This window comes from Anser cygnoides, chromosome 1, assembly GCF_040182565.1.
Source record: "Anser cygnoides isolate HZ-2024a breed goose chromosome 1, Taihu_goose_T2T_genome, whole genome shotgun sequence".
Lineage (NCBI taxonomy): Eukaryota > Metazoa > Chordata > Aves > Anseriformes > Anatidae > Anser > Anser cygnoides.
Window position 1 is genome coordinate 78,094,696 of NC_089873.1, and position 19,296 is coordinate 78,113,991.

Below are 19,296 nucleotides of genomic sequence, written 5' to 3' on the forward strand. Positions count from 1 at the left end.
AGCGGCGGACCGCCCCTCGTTTCGGCCACGCCTCCCATCCAGATCGCGCCCCCTCGCGGCAACGCTCCGCCCCGCAGCCAAAATGGCGGCCCGAGGGTGCTGGAGCATCGGTCGTTATAAGCCTACAAGCATTAAGTAATGCTGTGGGTCAGGCCGTGGCGATAAAAGCACAATGAACAAAATTCAGCAGCGGGTGGCTAGAGCAGAGCGATACGTAGGGGTTCTCGGCTTTCCTGCCCTCCAGTTTACTGCTTTCTTGCCTTGTTAGTGCAGATGGCGCCTCCTCTCGTTAGTGTGTGCTCTGAAGGCATCTTAGGAACCACTCTTAAGTTGTCTGTCAAACCTGGGGAAGTTATGTCCAGGCTAAATCCATGTTTCTTCTTTATCCACCCTTGTTTGAGCAGAGTACTGGAACTCAGTTATCCCAAGGCAATATAGAAAAGAGCAAAGATCCAGGACGGGAGTCAAAAGCAGAAAACTTGTTGCTAATGTTACAGTTTTAGACCAGAAACCGGCAATTTTTAATAAAATACCTAGATCTTGGTTGCTCAAACGTTCTGGCTTGCAAATTGGAGCAGTCACAGAACGCAGGTACTGGAGATTTCATTCCAATTAGGCCAAACCAGAAAGCATACACGAGCAACTCACCAAATGTATTTTGGTTGTTTAAGACCATGCAGGTCATGGCAGCAAATTAAAAGATAATATGAAATGAAATCCCCCTGAATTGCACATGGTGTGGGATGTTGGATCCTCAGCATTGTTTAGCCCTAAATACAGGTCATTAATCCACTATGTTACTTGTAAACAGCCATTCCTGTAACGTAACTTCCCTAATAGAGTAGAAAAAAATTACCAGCAGAGGGTGTGATGACAAAAAGAAACACAACATTCTCTGTTGCCCTTGTTAGATATGACATTGTTTGGCTTTCTGACACTTCTTGGGCTCTATAGCCCAAGATTCAGAGCATAAACTAAGTTCCCACTGTACATAAGTAGGAACGAAGTAAAGACAAACTTTCTTGTCATATGTAAATTTTTATTTATTTATTTATTTCTGACAAGACACACTCTTGTTTGCTTCCTTTGCCAGATAAATTACGATGCAACGATTTTTAGGAAACATTATGCAGTTACTGTGACTTTACTACATCTTATGATATGTAGAGTGGGTTTTTTGAGCTTTTGGAGATGTGTGAATACTTGAAACTTCTTGCTTTGGAAGAAGAAATTCCTAACCCTAACCTAACAATAAAGATTGAAACTGTCTTGTACGTTATAAGGTAAAGAACACAAATTTAGTTTAGTTGTATCCCTTTAGAGATTGGTATGTGGCTCTGTGAAATTTGCTGGTGAAGTCAGGGTGCTCCTAAATCTGTCTTTCTACCCTGAACACACTAACAAAAAAACTCTGGAATTCGTTACTTGCTCACCAGAGGTTGGACAGTTTGATCTGACTAATGGCCAGGGTTAATAGTGAATACCTGACTAAATGTACTGCCTTGTTAAATAAAATAGCTAAAGTTTGGGACAATCCTTAGACAATTCAACCTTTTATTGTGCCCATTGCATGCTGTGTAAGGGAAGCATTCAAGAGAACTCTAAGGCAATAAACTCTTCCAGACAGGTTCTGGTTAACCTTGCGGCACTGCTGATTCAAAGACCTCTCATATCTTCCCAGAAAATTCACTTCACTGCTTCTTATTATCCAGTTTAAAAAAATAAATAAATACATAAAAATGTTTCTAATTTTCAAACTGAATGCTGGATGGTGAAATACAAATCTGTTCTTGTCTTACCCACTGAACCTAGGGAATAGATTATCCCTTTAGAAATATTAGAAGACCCTTACTAGATTAAACTGCTAGCAACTGGTGCATATGCTTTTAGGTAATCTTTTATGTTTAACTTACAGTTTGTGGGGCCAGTAGGATCCACAGGTTAACTACTTGTATTGGGAAAATCTACCTCTTTATTTTGAACTTGCAAACTGATTTAATTTGTGGATTCCTCTCTCTTATATTATGAAAGAGTGAATAATTGTTCCCTTTACTCATGCAAATATTTTAAAGGGGATTTTTTTTATGGACTTACCATCTCACTTTTTATTATTATTATTATTTTTTAAAATAACTTTAATTTTTTCCTGTCTTTTTTTTTTTTTTTTTTCCCCATAGGCCTTTCCTTCATGTGTCTGAACATTCTTCTTAATTTCACCTGAAGACTCTCTGGAACAGGCCATGTTTTTTCTGGAACTGTAGTATCTCAGATGGGAAAACCATGTTCCAGGACCAGTGTTTCCTAGTGACCATGCTTCTCCCTCTCTGTGGAATAATGAAATACAGAGATTGATGTGCAAGCATACTTCTATTTTTTTCCTGAGGATCCAGCTTTACAAAGGAAAATCTTAGTAGACAAAAAAAATAAAAATAAAAAAATGGAGAAACGAGTTCAAATCTGTTTCTTACATAGTTGAAAGGATCAGTAAGGATATGATTTCCCTGTTTTAAGAAACTCATTTGGTGTGTTATATCTGTCTTAGGGCTGAGGACTTTCTATACTGGCAGAATGAGACCTGTCTTCCCATCAATTAGCATGTCCTTTAACACATCTCATGCCAACAGCATTCCAGTTCCCCAGGGCCAGCAGGAATTCACAGAACTGATTAAGGTAGAAAGGACTCAGGCAAAAGTTTAGCCAAAGCCCTAAAACAGATAAACTATTTGAAGCATCTAAAAAAGCATTACGTTTCCTGCTGTTCAGGCAAACATTCAATGTAATGAACAGGTTTTAAACCTATAATATGTAGTTTTTTGGTAATATGCATGTTCAAAGTCCATAGAAAATATCAAGAGATGTATTTTCATCATAAGAGCAGTAAAGATGTGAGGAACTGGCTGCACTTTAGCATCCATTTTGTCTCCTGCTAAGTTTCTTTCCCTTCTGCTTAAAACTGGTGTTTTAGCAGGTTGTGACAAGTCCTGCTTCAGCTAGATAACAAGCTAAGATAAACTTGAAGAACAGTGTTATCTTATTTGAGCAGGTATTGTCATGTATTCAATGGCATTGCAAGCCAACATCTACAAAACCAAGAACATTGCTAATTATAATTTTAAAGACATCTTGTGTGGAACAATGAGTGCCATAAAAATAAGATTTTTGTGTAGGGAAGCTGAGAGATTTTACCATCTAAATGTAAAGATTCATGCATCCTTGTCTTCTTCTTTTCTCCCAGGTGTTTGAAATATGATAGGGTTTTGTTCTTACTTTCTGCCTAAACTACTATCTCAGTATATGCTTTGATTTCCAACAAAGAGATTTCCCTTGTGAAAGATGTACATGTTTAACCCTTAGTTTAGAAACTGATACTCCAAATAAAAAGTTTTCCCCATAACTTTAGTCTGCTGACTAAACCTATCCCTTTAGGGTAGGTTTCAATGATACCGGCTTACTGACCTTTTTTAAGATACTGATTAGAAGGTGTTATGCTAAGCTTCCCCCAGGCTACAGTGTGGCCCTGAAATGGGATGGGTGTCTTAAACATTGAAAAAGATAACTTTTTGATTATCCTGCATTAAGCTGATTTGAAGAAAAATGAATGAAGAAATTTTGTTTGTTTGCTTTTACCTTGATGAAACACACCAACGAGACTTCATCAGAAGTCTAAAAATACTTAAAATACGTCTGCTTTTGCATAGAGGCATTCACAGAAGATACTGGCTCTTTTCTACTGCAGTTACTGTGCCAAGTAGTGTCTGGAACAGGACAATACTGTAATAGTTGTCAACTATTATTACAAAGAAAATTTTGCAGTACCAGTTTTAGGTTGCTGGAAAAACAATAGCGTTTCTCTGTAAAACTGCACGTTTCAAAACTATCTGGCTGAAATCTGGTGCGCAGAACAATCCAAAAATATTTTTAATAATGCCCTGAGGGTCTTGAATCCAGAGTTATGTATATTTATATATACATATATATTTTTATATGTGTGTATGTATAATATCACCTAGTAATGAACCTCTGCTATCCCAGACAAAAACTCATATACACTCTGAGTACATGTGTTATGCTATGCCCACTACAAGGTTTTAGACAGGGCAAAATCTGATCACTGCTACCTATTACTGCCTTGTATGTATTTGCTGTAGCACTGGAACCCCTTCTGTCAACAAAAGATAGGGCATGAAATCCTGTCTCAGTCAAATCAGTAAGGTGAAACTCTACCTCACTGAAATGAATAGGTGGATTTTATTATGATCTGTAGGGAGGGACCAAGACTTCATTGCTGAGGTTTCTGATTTTACACTGGAGGTGCTGACTGCAGTTAACATGTTTAAACAGAAGACATTTTCAAGAGCAATCTTAATGTCTATCACTATCTACACGGACAAATTGGTTGATACCATGAGGGTCTTTAATATAGCAGGCAATGATTAGGAAAGAATGGAAGTCTGAGTGGGACAAATTAAAACAGGAAATATGTGGACATGACTAAATGAAAATGCAGGTTATCATTGAGTAAGTCACCTACGTTACTTTTTTTTTTTTGCTCATCATTTTGGCTCATTTTTTTTAATTGCTCATCATCATAAGTCATTGAGACTGCCTAGAGTCTGTAGTTTATTACTAAGGCTGCGTTTTTTGCTGACGTATTTGTAAGAGAAATTTGTAAGAAAAGGCTACACACTTTGTTAAGATAAGGAAGGATGTGACTGTGCACAGCCTCCAGTCCTCCCTCATTGTCATCTCACTGCTAGGGCAACTCCCTCCTGCCCGTTCATACGCACAGTATGGGTGAAAAACAAGCCTGAAGACAGCTCCAGCAGGAAGCTAGAAGGCAAGCAATGAACAGTTTCCATTTAGTACTTGAGCCAAGAGGTTCATCTTGACCCCTCAGCACTTGGGGAGAATGTCATGGGCTCAGTTTTGTTGACTTCATCCTGCTATGCGTAAAGCTATCTCTGCCAGTAATGTTTTCTAATCTTGATGCTGTAACTAGTAGGTAAAAATCAGATGGTCATAATGAGGGATTTCCCTGATGGAATTAAACTGCCAGTGTATGCCATTGCTTGTATCACATACTTCACTTTTTCCTGAATCTATCCAAAGTAGTTCTGAGGCTAAGGGGATTAATTTGAGCTGACATTAGGTGATATATGATAATATAGTCTATTACATTGTATTATGCAGAAACTGAATGCAGAACTTATTTGGACTTTAAAAGAAGACAATATGTTGAAATTAATTTTTTGAAGTTAAAGATTGTCAAGAAAGTTTAAATGCTGTACTATCAGGTAGAACAGATAGTAAGATCCAGATAAATGTGCTAAAAAATATGTACCAAAAAAGCTTACCCAACAAAAACTCTTTTCTCCAATTCCAGTGACATTCTAAAATATTGTTCCTATGCTGAGCTAGTGAATTGAGCAAAACCTGAGAGTCCTTTGAGGGGAAAACAGAAGCCTAGAGTTATTCTCAAGGCTTACATTTAGGGGGTAAAAATAAGCACAATTATGTCTCAGACCTAAAACTGTATTTCTGAGTTATTTATCACAGTATCACAGTACCACAGATTTCTAGGTTGGAAGAGACCTCATGATCATCGAGTCCAACCTCCGACCTAACACTAAGCACATCACCAAACCATATCGCTAAGCTCTACATCTAAACGTCTTTTAAAGACCTCCAGGTATGGTGACTCCACCACCTCCCTGGGCAGCCCATTCTAATGCTTAATAACCCTTTCGGTAAAGAAGTACTTCCTAACATCCAACCTAAAACTCCCCTGTCGCAACTTTCGCCCATTCCCCCTCGTCCTGTCACCAGGCACATAGGAGAACAGACCAACCCCCACCTCTTTACAGCCTCCTTTAAGGTAACTGTAGAGAGCGATAAGCAGTCGCCCCTGAGCCTCCTCTTCTCCAGGCTGAACAAGCCCAGCTCCCTCAGCCGCTCCTCGTAAGACTTGTTCTCCAGACCCCTCACCAGCTTGGTCGCCCTTCTCTGGACTCGCTCGAGCACGTCCATGTCCTTCCTGTAGCGAGGGGCCTAAAACTGAACACAGTACTCGAGGTGCGGCCTCACCAGAGCCGAGTACAGGGGCACAATCACTTCCCTAGACCTGCTGGCCACACTGCTTCTTATGCAGGCCAGGATGCTGTTGGCCTTCTTGGCCACCTGGGCACACTGCTGGCTCATATTCAGCCGACTATCAACCAATACTCCCAGGTCCCTCTCGGCCAGGCAGCTTTCCAGCCACTCATCTCCCAGCCTGTAGCTCTGCTTGGGGTTGTTGCGCCCCAGGTGCAGGACCCTGGCACTTGGCCTTTTTGAACTTCATACAGCTGACCTCAGCCCATCGCTCCAGCCTATCCAGATCCTCCTGCAGAGCCTTTCCTGCTCCCCGAGCAGATCGACACACGCACTTAGCTTGGTGTCATCTGCAAACTTACTGAGGGTGCACTGGACGCCCTCATCCAGATCATCGATAAAGATATTAAAGAGGACCGTCCCCAGTACCGAGCCCTGGGGGACACCACTAGTGACCGGCCTCCAACCAGATTTGACTCCATTCACCACAACTCTCTGGGCCCGGCTATCCAGCCAGTTTCTAACCCAGTGAAGCGTACGCCAGTCCAAGCCCCGAGCAGCCAGTTTCTTGAGGAGAATGTTGTGGGGAACTGTGTCAAAAGCCTTACTGAGGTCAAGGTGTAAACCACATCCACAGCCTTTCCCTCATCCACCAAGCGCGTCACTTGGTCATAGAAGGAGACTGAAGTTCGTCAAGCAGGACCTGCCTTTCATAAACCCATGCTGACTGGGCCTGATCGCCTGCTTGCCCTGCAAGTGCCGCGTGATGACCCTCAAGATAATCTGCTCCATGAGCTTTCCTGGCACTGAGGTCAAACTGACAGGCCTATAGTTCCCCGGGTCTGCCCTGCGGCCCTTCTTATAGATGGGCATCACAATTGGCTAGCCGCCAGTCAACTGGGACCTCCCCGGATAGCCAGGACTGAAGGGGGATGGTGTTTCTCGGCTCGGCCAGCTCCTCCGCCAGTTCTTTCAGTACCCTCGGGTGCATCCCATCCGGCCCCATCGACTTGCGCACATCCAAGCTCCGTAGCAGGTCGCCAACCATTTCCTCATGGATAGCGAAGGCCACGTCCTGTTCCCCATCCCCTTCCACCAGCTCAAGGCACTGGGTATCCAGAGAACAACCGGTAGCCAGCCGCTAAAGACTGAGGCAAAGGCGGCATTAAGCACCTCAGCCTTTTCCTCATCCTTAGTAACTAGGGTTTCCCTCGCATCCAGTAAAGGATGGAGATTCTCCTTAGTCCTCCGTTTCGCGTTGATATATTTTGTGTGGATTTTTTGTTGTCTTTAACGGCAGTAGCCAGGCTGAGCTCCAGATGAGCTTTGGCCTTTCTAATTTTCTCCCTGCATAGCCTCGCTACATCCTTGTAGTCCTCCTCAGTGGCCCGCCCTTTTTTTCCAAAGATTATAAACCCTCTTTTTTCTGCTAAGCACAAGCCGCAACTCTCTGTTGAGCCAGGGCCGGTCTTCTTCCACGCCGGCTCGGCCTTTGGACACGTGGGGACGGACCGCCTCCTGTGCCATCACGATTTCCTTCTTGAGGAGCGCCAAGCCTTCCTGGACTCCTCTGCCCTTCAGAACCGCCTCCCCAAGGGGACTCGGCCAACCAGCGTCCTGAGCAGCTCAAAGTCAGCTGCCCTCCGGAAGTCCAATACAGCAGTTTTACTGGTCCCCTTCCTGGCCTCGCCAAGAATAGAGAACTCTACCATTTCGTGGTCACTCTGCCCAAGACAGTTTCCGACCACCACATCTCCCACCAGTCCTTCTCTGTTTGTGAAGAGAAGGTCTAGCGGGGCACCACCCCTGGTAGGTTCGCTGACCAGCTGCGTCAGGAAGCTATCTCCCCACGCTCTCCAGAAACCTCCTAGACTGCTTTCTCTGTGCCGTGCTGTGTTTCCAGGATATGTCCGGGGAAGTTGAAGTCCCCCACGAGGACAAGCGTCGCCGACGATTTTGCAACTTCTGTCAGTTGCCTATAAAACTCCTCATCCGTTTCCTCATCCTGGTTCGGCGGCCTATAACAGACCCCGACCAGGAAGTTAGCCTTGCCGGCCTTACTCGCTGGATCCTAACCCACAGGGATCTAACCTTATCATTCCCCAGCCTGGAGTTCCACAACATCAACATCAAAAGATTCTCTCTAATGTAGAGAGCCACAATTCAAGTTTATGCACACCTTGTTCCTGGATATGTACAGTGATCAACACTGGGGATGCAGTGCAGTGAGTCCAGAGAGTGCACTGGCACCACTGGGGATGCAGTGCAGTGAATCCAGAGAGTGCACTGGCACCACTGGGGATGCAGTGTGAGGTGAGTCCAGAGAGTGCACTGGCACCACTGGGGATGCAGTGCAGTGAGTCCAGAGAGTGCACTGGCACCACGGGGGATGCACTGCAGTGAGTCCAGAGAGTGCACTGGCAACCACTGGGGATGCATCCCAGTGAGTCCAGAGAGTGCACTGGCACCACTGGGGATGCAGTGCAGTGAGTCCAGAGAGTGCACTGGCACCACTTGGGATGCAGCAGCAGTGAGTCCAGAGAGTGCACTGGCACCACTGGGGATGCACTGCAGTGACTTCCAGGGAGTGCACTGGCACCACTGGGGATGCAGTGCAGTGAGTCCAGAGAGTGCACTGGCACCACTGGGGATGCAGTGCAGTGAGTCCAGAGAGTGCACTGGCACCACTGGGGATGCAGTGCAGTGAGTTCAGAGAGTGCACTGGCACCATTGGGGATGCAGTGCAGTGAGTCCAGAGAGTGGCACTGGCACCACTGGGGATGCAGTGCAGTGAGTCCAGAGAGTGCACTGGCACCACTGGGGATGCACTGCAGTGACTCCAGAGAGTGCACTGGCACCACTGGGGATGCTGTGCAGTGAGTCCAGAGAGTGCACTGGCACCACCTGGAGATGCACTGCAGTGAGTCCAGAGAGTGCACTGGCACCACTGGGGATGCATCCCGGTGAGTCCAGAGAGTGCACTGACACCACTGGGAATGCAGTGCAGTGACTCCAGAGAGTGCACTGGCACCACTGGGGATGCAGTGCAGGTGCTTCCAGAGAGTGCACTGGGCACCACTTTGGGGATGCAGTGCAGTGAGTTCAGAGAGTGCACTGGCACCACTGGGGATGCAGTGCAGTGCCTCCAGAGAGTGCACTGGCACCACTGGGGATGCAGTGCAGTGCTCTCCAGAGAGTGCACTTACACCACTGGTGATGCACTGCAGTGAGTCCAGAGAGTGCACAGGCACCACTGGGAATGCAGTTCAGTGAGTCCAGAGAGTGCACTGGCACCACTGGGGATGGTAGTGCAGTGAGTCCAGAGAGTGCACTGGCACACCACACTGTATGCACTGCAGTGAGTCTCAGAGAGTGCACTGGCACCACTGGGGATGCAGTGCAGTGAGTTCAGAGAGTGCACTTGGCACCACTGGGGATGCACTGCAGTGAGTCCAAAGAGTACACTGGCACCACTGGGGATGCACTGCAGTGAGTCCAGAGAGTGCACTGGCACCAAAGGAGATGCACGGCAGTGAGTCCATAGAGTGCACTGGCACCACAGGGGATGCCGTGCAGTGAGTCCAGAGAGTGCACTGGCAACAATAGGGATGCATTGTGAGTCCAGATGCAGTGAGTCCAGAGAGTGCACTGGAACCACTGGGAATGTACTGCAGTGAGTACGCAGAGTGCACTGGCACCAGTGGGAATGCACTGCAGTGAGTCCAGAGAGTGCACTGGCAACCACTGGGATGCAGTGCAGTGAGTCCAGAGAGTGCACTGGCACCACTGGGGATGCACTGCAGTGACTCCAGAGAGTGCACTGGCACCACTGGGGATGCACTGCAGTGAGTCCAGGGAGTGCACTGGCACCAAAGGAGATGCACGGCAGTGAGTCCAGAGAGTGCACTGGCACCACTGGGAATGCAGTGCAGTGAGTGCAGAGAGTACACTGTCACCACTGGGGATGCACTGCTGCAGTGAAACCAGAGAGTGCACTGGCACCACTGGGGATGCAGTGCAGTGAGTCCATAGAGTGCACTGGCACCGCAGGGGATGCAGTGCAGTGAGTCCAGAGAAAGTAATTGGCAAATCCAGGGATGCATTGCATTGATTCCAGAGAGTGCACTGGCACTCCCTCGGAAATGCACTGCATTGAGTCCAGAGAGTGCACAGGCACCACTGGGGATGCAGTGCAGTGAATCCAGAGAGTGCACTAGCACCACTGGGGATGCAGTGCAGTGAATCCAGAGAGTGCACTAGCACCACTGGGGATGCAGTGCAGTGACTCCAGAGAGTACACTGGCACCACTGGGGATGTACTGCAGTGAGTCCAGAGAGTGCACTAGCAACATTAGGGATGCATTGCATTGTGTCCAGAGAGTGCACTGGCACCACTGGGGATGCACTGCAGTGAGTCCAGAGAGTGCACTGGCACCACTGGGGATGCAGTGCAGTGAGTCCAGAGAGGGGCACTGGCACCACTGGGGATGCACTGCAGTGAGTCCAGAGAGAGTGCACTGGCAGCACTGGGGATGCAGTGCAGTGAGTCCAGAGAGTGCACTGGCACCACTGGGGATGCACTGCAGTGAGTCCAGAGAGTGCACTGGCACCACTGGGGATGCACTGCAGTGAGTCCAGAGAGTGCACTGGCACCACTGGGGATGCACTGCAGTGAGTCCAGAGAGTGCATCAGCAGCACTGGGGATGCAGTGCAGTGAGTCCAGAGAGTGCATTGGCACCACTGGGGATGCAGTGCAGTGAGTCCAGAGAGGGCACTGGCACCACTGGGGATGCACTGCAGTGAGTCCAGAGAGTGCACTGGCAGCACTGGGGATGCAGTGCAGTGAGTCCAGAGAGGGCACTGGCACCACTGGGGATGCACTGCAGTGAGTCCAGAGAGTGCACTGGCACCACTGGGGGATGCAGTGCAATGAGAGTCTTCACAGAGTGCACTGGCACCACTGCGGATGCACTGCAGTGAGTCCAGAGAGTGCACTGGCACCACTGGGGATGCACTGCAGTGAGTCCAGAGAGTGCACTGGCACCACTGGGGATGCAGTGCAGTGAATCCAGAGAGTGCACTGGCACCACCGGGGATGCACTGCAGTGAGTCCAGAGAGTGCAGGCCTGGTACCACTGGGGATGCAGTGCAGTGAGCATACAGAGTGCACTGGCACCACAGGGGATGCACTGCAGTGAGCCCAGAGAGTGCACTGGCACCACTGGGGATGCAGTGCAGTGAGTCCAGAGAGTGCACTGGCACTCTTGGGGATGCAGTGCAGTGACTCCAGAGAGTGCACTGGCACCACTGGGGATGCAGTGCAGTGAGTTCAGAGAGTGCACTGGCACCACTGGGGATGCAGTGCAGTGGGTCCAGAGAGTGCACTGGCACCACAGGTGATGCACTGCAGTGACTCCAGAGAGTGCACTGGCACCACTGAGGATGCAGTGCAGTGAGTCCACAGAGTGCACTGGCACTCCTCGGAATGCACTGCATTGAGTCCAGAGAGTGCACAGGCACCATTGGGGATGCAGTGCAGTGAGTCCAGAGAGTAGCATTGGCACCACTGGGGATGCAGTGCAGTGAGTCCAGAGAGTGCACTGGCACCACTGGGGATGCAGTGCAGTGAGTCCAGAGAGTGCACTGGCACCACTGGGGATGCACTGCAGTGAGTCCACAGAGTTCACTGGCACTCCTTGGAATGCACTGCATTGAGTCCAGAGAGTGCACTGGCACCACTGGGGATGCAGTGCAGTGAGTCCAGAGAGTGCACTGGCACCACTGGGGATGCAGTGCAGTGGAGTCCAGAGACTGCACTGGCACCATTGGGGATGCGTTGCAGTGAGTCCAGAGAGTGCACTGGCACCACTGGGGATGCCACTGCAGTGACTCCAGAGAGTGCACTGGCACCACTGGGGAGGCAGTGCAGTGAGTCCAGAGAGTGCACTGGACACCACTGGGGATGCACTGCAGTGAGTCCAGAGAGTGCACTGGCACCACTGGGGATGCACTGCAGTGAGTCCAGAGAGTGCACTGGCACCACTGGGGATGCACTCCAGTGACTACAGAGAGTGCACTGGCACCACTGGGGATGCAAATGCAGTAAGTCCAGAGAGTGCACTGGCACCACTGGGGATGCAGTGCAGTGAGTCCACAGAGTGCACTGGCACCACTGGGGATGCAGTGCAATGAGACCAGAGAGTGCACTGGCAACACTTGGGATGCAGTGCAGTGAGTCCAGAGAGTGCACTGGCACCACTGGGGATGCAATTGCAGTGAGTCCAGAGAGTGCACTGGCACCACTTCACCGATGCACTGCAGTGAGTCCAGAGAGTGCACTGGCACCACTGGGGATGCAGTGCAGTGAATCCAGAGAGTGCACTGGAGCACCCTTGGGGATGCCCTGCAGTGAGTCCAGAGAGTGCACTGGCACCCTTGGGGATGCACTGCAGTGACTCCAGATAGTGCACTGGCACCACTGGGGATGCAGTGCAGTGAGTCCAGAGAGTGCACTGGCACCACTGGGGATGCCCTGCAGTGAGTCCAGAGAAGGCACTGGCACCACTGGGGATGCAGTTCATTGAGTCCAGAGAGTGCACTGGCACCACTGGGGATGCACTGCAGTGAGTTCAGAGAGTGCACTGGCACCACTGGGGCTTCAGTGCAGTGAGTCCAGAGAGTGCACTGGCACCACTGGGGATGCAGTGCAGTGAGTCCAGAGAGAGGCACTGGCACCACTGGGGATGCAGTGCATTGAGTCCAGAGAGTGCACTGGTCACCACTGGGGATGCAGCACAGTGAGTTCACAGAGTGGCACTGGCACCACTGGGGATGCAGTACAGTGAGGTCTCAGAGAGTGCACTGGCATCATAGGAGATGCAGTGCAGTGAATCCAGAGAGTGCACTGGCAACATTAGGGATGCATTGCATTGAGTCCAGAGAGTGCACTGGCACCACTCAGGATGCAGTGCAGTGAGTCCAGTGAGTGTACTGGCACCACTGGGGGATGCACTGCAGTGAGTCCAGGAGAGTGCACTAGCACCACTGGGGATGCACTTCTCAGTGAGTCCAGAGAGTGCACTGGCACCACTGGAGATGCACTGCAGTGAGCTCAGAGAGTGCACTAGCACCACTGGGGATGCAGTGCAGTGAATCCTGTTAGTGCACACTGGCACCACTGGGGATGCAGTGCAGTGAGTCCAGAGAGCTCACTGGCACCACTGGGGATGCAGTGCAGTGAGTCCAGAGAGTGCACTGGCACCACTGGTGATGCAGTACAGTGAGTCTCAGTGAATGCACTCGGAACCACTGGGGATGCAGTGCAGTGAGTCCAGAGAGTGCACTGGCAGCACTGGTGATGCAGTCCAGTGAGTCCAGTGAGTGCACTGGCACCACTGGGCCTGCAGTGCAGTGAGTCCAGAGAGTGCACTGGCACCACTGGGGATGCAGTGCAGTGAGTCCAGAGAGTGCACTGGCACCACTGGGGATGCAGTACAGTGAGTCCAGTGAGTGCAATGGCACCACTGGGGATGTAGTGCAGTGACTCGAGAGAGTGCACTGGCACCACTGGGGATGCACTGCAGTGACTCCAGAGAGCACACTGGCACCACTGGTGATGCAGTGCAGTGAGTCCAGAGAGTGCACTGGCACCACTGGGGATGCAGTGCAGTGAGTCCAGAGAGTGCACTGGCAGCAGTGGGGATGCAGTGCAGTGAGTCCAGAGAGTGCACTGGCGCCACTGGGGATGCACTGCAGTGAGTCCAGAGAGTGCACTGGCACCTACTGGGGATGCAGTGCAGTGAGTTCAGAGAGTGCACTGGCACCACTGGGGATGCAGTGCAGTGAGTCCAGAGAGTGCACTGGCACCACTGGGGATGCACTGCAGTGAGTCCAGAGAGTGCACTGGCACCACTGGGGATGCAGTGCAGGGAGTCCAGAGAGTGCACTGGCACCACTGGGGAATGCAGTGCAGTGAGTGCAGAGAGTGCACTTATTCCACTGGGGATGCAGTACAGTGAGTCTACAGAGTGCACTGGCACCACTGGGGATGCAGTGCAGTGAGTCCAGAGAGTGCACTATCACTCACTGGGGATGCAGTGCAGTGAGTCCAGAGAGTGCACTGGCACCACTGGTGATGTAGTACAGTGAGTCCAGAGAGCGCAAAGGCACCACTGGGGATGCACTGCAGTGAGTCCAGAGAGTGCACTGGCACCACTGGGGATGCATTCACAGTGAGTCCAGAGATTGCACTGGCACCACTGGGGATGTGGCAGTGCAGTGAGTCCAGAGAGAGTGGCACTGGCACCACTGGGAATGTGCAGTGCAGTGAGTCCAGAGAGTGCACTGGCACCACTGGGGATGTACTGCAGTGACTCCAGAGAGTGCAGCACTGACACCACTGGGGATACAGTGCAGTGAGTCCAGAGAGTGCACTGGCACCAGTGGGGATGCAGTGCAGTGAGTCCAGGAGAGTGCTCTGGCACCACTGGGGATGCAGTGCAGTGAGTCCAGAGAGGGCACTGGCACCACTGGGGATGCAGTGCAGTGAGTCCAGAGAGTGCACTGGCACCACTGGGGATGTGCAGTGCATTGAGTCCAGAGAGTGCACTGGCACCACTGGTGATGCAGTCCAGTGAGTCTAGTGACGTAATTCGGCACCACTGGGGATGCTGTGCAGTGAGTGGCAGAGAGTGCACTGGCACCACCTGTGATGCAGTAGCAGTGAACCAGTGAGTGCTCTGGCACCACTGGGGATGCAGTGCAGTGAGTCCAGGAGAGTGCACTGGCACCACTGGGGATGCACTGCAGTGAGTCCAGAGAGTGCACTGGCACCACTGGGGATGCAGTGCAGTGAGTCCAGAGAGTGCACTGGCACCACTGGGGATGCACTGCAGTGAGTCCAGAGATTGCACTGGCACTATTTGGGATGCAGTGCAGTGAGTCCAGAGACTTCACTGGCACCACTGGGGAATGCAGAGAGCGTGAGTGCAGAGAGTGCACTGGCACCACTGGGGATGCAGGGAAAGAGTCTGGAGAGAGTGCACTGGCACCACTGGGGATGCAGTGTGTGAGTCCACAGAGTGCACTGGCACCACTGGGGCTGCAGTGCAGTGAGTCCAGAGAGTGCCACTGGAACCACTGGGGATGTACTACAGTGAGTCCAGAGATTGCACTGGCACCACTGGGGATGCAGTGCACTGAGTCTAGAGAGTGCACTGGCACCACTGGGGATGCAGTGCACAGTCCAGAGAGTGCACTGGCACCACTGGGGATGAACTCTCCAGTGAGTCCAGAGAGTGCAGTGACACCACTCAGGATGCAGTGCAGTGAGTCCAGAGAGTGCACTGGCACCACTGGGGATGCACTGCAGTGAGTCCAGAGAGCACACTGGTCACCACTGGGGATGCAGTGCAGTGAGTCCAGAGAGTGCACTGGCACCACTGGGGATGCAGTGCAGTGAGTCCAGAGAGTGTACTGGCACCACTGGGGATGTGTCCAGTGAGTCCAGAGAGTGCACTGGCACCACTGGGGATGCAGTGCAGTGACTGCAGAGAGTACACTGGCACCAGCCCCTCGGGGATTCACTGCAGTGAGTCCAGAGAGTGCACTGGCACCACCTGTGATGCAGTACAGTGAGTCCAGTGAGTGCACTGGCACCACTGGGGATGCAGTGTCAGTGACGAGAGAGCGCACTGGCACCACTGGGGATGCAGTGCACTGAGTCCAGAGAGTGCACTGGCACCAGTGGGGATGCACTGCAGTGAGTCTGAGAGTGCACTGGCACCACTGGGGATGCAGTGCAGTGAGTCCAGAGAGTGCACTGGCACCACTGGGGATGCAGTGCAGCAGTCCACAGAGGGCACTGGTCACCACTGGTGATGCAGCACAGTGAGTCCACAGAGTGCACTGGCACCAGTGGGGATGCAGTACAGTGAGTCCAGAGAGTGCACTGGCACCACTGGGGATGCAGTGCAGTGAGTCCAGAGAGTGCACTGGCACCACTGGGGATGCACTTCAGTGACTCCAGAGAGTGCACTGGCACCACTGGGGATGCAGTGGCAGTGAGTCCAAAGACCCCCACTGGCACCACTGGGGATGCAGTGCAGTGAGTCCTGAGAGTGCACTGGCACCACTGGGGATGCAGTGCACTGAGTCCAGAGAGTGCACTGGCACCACTGGGGATGCACTGCAGTGAGTCCAGAGAGTGCACTGGCACGACTGGGGATGCACTACAGTGAGTCCAGAGAGTGCACTGGCACCACTGGGGATGCAGTGCAGTGAGTCCAGAGAGTGCACTGGCACCACTGGGGATGCAGTGCAGTGAGTCCAGTGAGTGTACTGGCACCACTGGGGACAGCACTGCAGTGAGCCCAGAGAGTGCACTGGCACCACTGGGGATGCAGTGCAGTGAGTCCAGAGAGTGCACTGGCATCATAGGAGATGCAGTGCAGTGAATCCAGAGAGTGCACTGGCAACGTTAGGGATGCACTGCAGTGAGTCCAGAGAGTGCACTGGAACCATACTGGGGATGGCACTGCCGTGAGTCCAGAGAGTGCACTGGCACCACTGGCGATGCAGTGCAGTGAGTCCAGAGAGTGCACTGGCACCACTGGGGATGCAGTGCAGTGAGTCTGGAGAGTGCACTGGCATCATAGAGCATGCAGGTGCAGTGAATCCAGAGAGTGCACTGGCAACATTACGGATGCATTGCATTGAGTCCAGAGAGTGCACTGGCACCATTTCACATGCACTGCAGTGAGTCCAGAGAGTGCACTGGCACCACTGGGGATGCACTGCAGTGAGTCCAGAGAGTGCACTGGCACCATTGGGAGATGCACTGCAGTGAGTCCAGAGAGTGCACTGGCACCACTGGGGATGCACTGCAGTGAGTTCAGAGAGTGCACTGGCACCACTGGGGATGCAGTGCAGTGAGTCTAGAGAGTGCACTGGCATCATAGGAGATGCAGTGCAGTGAATCCAGAGAGTGCACTGGCAACATTAGGGATGCATTGCATTGAGTCCAGAGAGTGCACGGGCACCACTGGGGATGCAGTGCAGTGAGTCCAGAGAGTGCACTGGCACCACTGGGGATGCATTGCAGTTAGTCCAGAGAGTGCACTGGCACCACTGGAGATGCACTGCAGTGAGTCTCAGAGAGTGCACTGGCACCACTGGGGATGCACTGCAGTGAGTTCAGAGAGTGCACTGGCACCACTGGGGATGCAGTGCAGTGAGTCTAGAGAGTGCACTGGCATCATAGGAGATGCAGTGCAGTGAATCCAGAGAGTGCACTGGCAACATTAGGGATGCATTGCATTGAGTCCAGAGAGTGCACGGGCACCACTGGGGATGCACTGCAGTGAGTCCAGAGAGTGCACTGGCACCACTGGGGATGCATTGCAGTTAGTCCTGAGAGTGCACAGGCACCACTTGGGATGCACTGCAGTGAGTCCAGAGAGTGCACTGGCACCACTGCGGATGCACTGCAGTGAGTCCAGAGAGTGCACTGGCACCACTGGGGATGCAGTGAAGTGAGTCTAGAGAGTGCACTGGCATCATAGGAGATGCAGTGCAGTGAATCCAGAGAGTGCACTGGCAACATTAGGGATGCATTGCATTGAGTCCAGAGAGTGCACTGGCACCACTGGGGATGCACTGCAGTGAGTCCAGAGAGTGTGCACTGGCACCACTGGGGATGCAGTGCAGTGACTCCAGAGAGTGCACTGGCACCACTGGGGATGCAGTGCAGTGAGTCCAGAGAGTGCACTGGCACCACTGGGGATGCACTTCAGTGAGTCCAGAGAGTGCACTGGACACCACTGGGGATACAGTGCAGTGAGTCCAGAGAGTGCACTGGCACCACTGCGGATGCACTGCAGTGAGTCCAGAGAGTGCACTGGCATCACAGGGGATGCAGTGCAGTGAGTCCAGAGAGTGCACTGGCACCACTGGGGATGCACTGCAGTGAGTCCAGAGAGTGCACTGGCACCACTGGGGATGCAGTGCAGTGAGTCCAAAGACTTCACTGGCACCACTGGGGATGCAGTGCAGTGAGTCCAGAGAGTGCACTGGCACCACTGGGGATGCAGTGCACTGAGTCCAGAGAGTGCACTGGCACCACTGGGGATGCACTGCAGTGAGTCCAGAGAGTGCACCGGGCACGACTGGGGATGCACTACAGTGAGTCCAGAGAGTGCACTGGCACCACTGGGGATGCAGTGCAGTGAGTCCAGAGAGTGCACTGGCACCACTGGGGATGCAGTGCAGTGAGTCCAGTGAGTGTACTGGCACCACTGGGGATGCACTGCAGTGAGCCCAGAGAGTGCACTGGCACCACTGGGGATGCAGTGCAGTGAGTCCAGAGAGTGCACTGGCATCATAGGAGATGCAGTGCAGTGAATCCAGAGAGTGCACTGGCAACATTAGGGATGCACTGCAGTGAGTCCAGAGAGTGCACTGGAACCACTGGGGATGCACTGCCGTGAGTCCAGAGAGTGCACCTGCACCACTGGGGATGCAGTGCAGTGAGTCCAGAGAGTGCACTGGCACCACTGGGGATGCAGTGCAGTGAGTCCAGAGAGTGCACCTGGCATCATAGGAGATGCAGTGCAGTGAATCCAGAGAGTGCACTGGCAACATTAATGGGATGCATTGCATTGAGTCCAGAGAGTGCACTGGCACCACTGGGGGCTGCACTGCAGTGAGTCCAGAGAGTGCACTGGCACCACTGGGGATGCACTGCAGTGAGTCCAGAGAGAGGCACTGGCACCACTGGAGATGCACTGCAGTGAGTCCAGAGAGTGCACTGGCACCACTGGGGATGCACTGCAGTGAGTTCAGAGAGTGCACTGGCACCACTGGGGATGCAGTGCAGTGAGTCTAGAGAGTGCACTGGCATCATAGGAGATGGCAGTGCAGTGAATCCAGAGAGTGCACTGGCAACATTAGGGATGCATTGCATTGAGTCCAGAGAGTGCACGGGCACCACTGGGGATGCAGTGCAGTGAGTCCAGAGAGTGCACTGGCACCACTGGGGATGCATTGCAGTTAGTCCAGAGAGTGCACTGGCACCACTGGAGATGCACTGCAGTGAGTCCAGAGAGTGCACTGGCACCACGGGGGATGCACTGCAGTGAGTTCAGAGAGTGCACTGGCACCACTGGGGATGCAGTGCAGTGAGTCTAGAGAGTGCACCTGGCATCACA

At 51.8% G+C, this 19,296-nt stretch overlaps 1 long non-coding RNA gene across 1 annotated transcript; it reads left to right on the forward strand.

Annotated features, from left to right (window-relative positions):
- The first annotated feature begins 7 nt into the window (after positions 1-7).
- LOC125180966 (uncharacterized) lies at positions 8-3,379 on the forward strand. The gene is made up of 3 exons (XR_007159950.2): positions 8-135; positions 1,094-1,283; positions 2,178-3,379. It is a non-coding gene; the product is annotated as an uncharacterized lncRNA (long non-coding RNA).
- The last annotated feature ends 15,917 nt before the right edge of the window (positions 3,380-19,296 follow it).